Here is a 2,771-nt window from a genome sequence, read left to right as displayed (position 1 = left end):
GAATAAATAAACTCATTAAAACTCTTTTAAAAATTAAACATCATCTGTCATTAGGGACTTGGAAGACTATGAACACAATAATATATGACCACATGTTTATTAGAAGAGATAAAAACCTAAAAACTGAGAATACCAATTGCTGTTGAGTATATGGAACAATACATCTCTTATTCACTGCTAGTGAGAACACAAAATGGTTCATCCAGAAGACAGTTTCTTTTAAAACTAAACATTGTCTTACCATACAATCCAGCAGTTTTGCTTTTAGGTATATATATATATATGATATGAAAATTAGAAGCCACACAAAAGTCCACACTTGAATGTTTACAGCAGCTTTATTTGTAAACACCAAATCTGAAAGCAAACAAAATGTTTGTCAACCACCACAACAGGCAACAGAGAGAGTCCACAACTGCAAGCAGAATTCCATCCATCAGACATGTGGGATCTAAGGCCCCTCTTGATTTAGAGGTGTAGTGGTCATCACCATCCCAAGATCCTCAAGATAGAGGAATAAAATAAGAATTAGAGTAGACTTAATGGTATTCTACTATGGACTTCTTGTGACTCTAGCAATGGAAGAAATTGTGTCACTGTCAGGGAGACAGTGACCACTGGAGTTGTTGAGTGCAGGGAGAGGGAAGAAGAGGGGGTGATATGGTGGCTTTTTTGGGGACTTGGGGTTGTCCTGAAGTATATCACATGGACAGATGCAGGATATTATATATCGTACCATATCACACTGAATGGACTGGAAGAGAGTGTAAACTAACATGTAAACAATAATCCAAGCTTTGTAACAATGATCCAAAATGTATTCATTAAATAAAAGGAATGTGCCACACTGATGAAAGGTTGTTAATGTGGGAGGATGGGGAATTTAGGGAGTGGGGTATATGGGAACGTCATATTTTAAAATGTAAAATTTAGTGTGATCTATGTATCTTAAAAAAAGAAGACCATAATAATTTTTGCTAAAGAAATCTCATAGCGAATTTATAAAAACAAACTAGAAAAATCTTTACCTCTCAGTGAACATACTCTAAGAATGACTGAAGTAATAAATGCACAGTTATGTCATTATAGCAAATACAACAAATTATACATGTCACAGGAATTGTATGCTTTTTAATATGTATCAATAAACTTCATTTCTTTTTTAAAAAGAACTATTTTTAAAACCTCACCACACCATATAATTATTGACTCCATATTTGTGTCCATGTCATCTCTTCTTCATGTACTTCTAGCCTTTTCTCCTTCTGAAATTACTCTAAATCCTCCTTCAAGCCTTATTACAATTAAAATCTTCCTTGTGATGCCTTTACTAACCTCCCAAGATGAGTCTGTAATTTCTGATCCACTTCACCAGAATTCCAGAGCCACATATATTGAATGACTAAAAGAAAAAAAATGAATAAACACAGGTAAACAGATAATTTCTACAAGTGTAGAGAAAGAAGAATGAGTGAAACAAGGAAACAATCCTTCTGAGAGAGGGAAGACCCAAGAGTAAGAGATTAGAGGAAACAGATTGGGAAAAAAAATCTATTTTAGTTTATCTGCTATTTTCACTCAGGCTTTTTAATAAGACAGAACTTTTGTTTTAAGCTTTCTCTGTGGTCATAATCTGCTGATTTCCTTAAAGCTTCTACCAATAAAAGGTGTCCATGGAGTCAAAAATATATTCCCACAGTACCTGTGAAGATTCTGTAAGTCGCTCTGAAATTATCAAGTCAGGCTCTAAGTTCACCAATGCAGGTCCTTCCTTGAATGATGAAAGAAGTTGGAAGCTCTGTTCCCAAGTGAAGTGAGATGGAATGAGTCATAAGGTCTGTAGAAGACAAATTGTGTTTTCTTTGATATAGTGAAGGAGAAGCACATAGAGTATCTGAGCAATTAGGGATTCCATTTCCATGAACCACATTAATGAAGTATTCTTTTGTATCAATCTCCCTGAGATAATTATTTCTCTGGAGATAAGAAAGGAAAACACAATGCAAATTTGTGCCATTTTAGTCCCTTGTGACAGCTTTGGAGCTACATGTTCATCTCTAATCCCTGTGGACACCTACCTCCCAGGAGGAGGTCACCCTTATTAAGGTGTGGGCTCTAGTCTTGTCAGGTTTCCCATACTGATTTCCCTCTTGTTGCTTCTGGAGAAAGATTCTGACTACACTAAACTATCTTATTTCCCAATTTTTCTCCTCTGGAGTTGGCTGTCATGAATCATGAATGGAGACACCCACTCACAAGTGAATTTCCTCTTGTCTCACTGCTTCTCCTTTCTCCCCCATAATTAGCAATATCTGTTCAACCCACACAACCATCTGGTTTCTCAGTCATTCAACAATATTTATTCAGCAATACTGTATGGTAAATCCTAAAGTACATTCTGGGAATGAAGAGAAGACAAAGGAACTGTGTTTCCTAACAAACTGTTCACAGTTTTAAAAAGCCAAGAAATGAGCACTCACACAATCCTTAGAAGCCTGCCCCTGGTGCACCTTGTGCCATATGTCCACCATCCAATACCCTAAAACAGTAACCCTTCCTTATTATATCATCTACAGTATTTTCTCAAGGATGGATATAAGACATTTAAAATTACACAAAAAATATGTAGGGGCTGATAGGCTAAATATAAATCATAATGTAAAATATAAGATAACTAAAAATATAGAAAATTGTATAGTCTAAAAAATAAACCACAATGTAAACACAAATGTTACCTTATTTGAAAGCTATTGTCTCATATCTGTACATCA

At 35.4% G+C, this 2,771-nt stretch overlaps 1 long non-coding RNA gene across 1 annotated transcript; it reads right to left on the bottom strand.

The window, feature by feature from the left end:
• Positions 1–319: 319 nt before the first annotated feature.
• On the bottom strand, positions 320–1,396 carry LOC131277060 (uncharacterized). The gene is made up of 2 exons (XR_009184246.2): positions 1,336–1,396; positions 320–502 (listed from the first exon to the last, which is right to left on the bottom strand). It is a non-coding gene; the product is annotated as an uncharacterized lncRNA (long non-coding RNA).
• Between the last annotated feature and the right edge of the window lie 1,375 nt (positions 1,397–2,771).

Source organism: Dasypus novemcinctus, chromosome 31 (genome assembly GCF_030445035.2).
Source record: "Dasypus novemcinctus isolate mDasNov1 chromosome 31, mDasNov1.1.hap2, whole genome shotgun sequence".
Classification (NCBI taxonomy): domain Eukaryota; kingdom Metazoa; phylum Chordata; class Mammalia; order Cingulata; family Dasypodidae; genus Dasypus; species Dasypus novemcinctus.
This window is presented reverse-complemented; position numbering and strand designations above follow the sequence as displayed.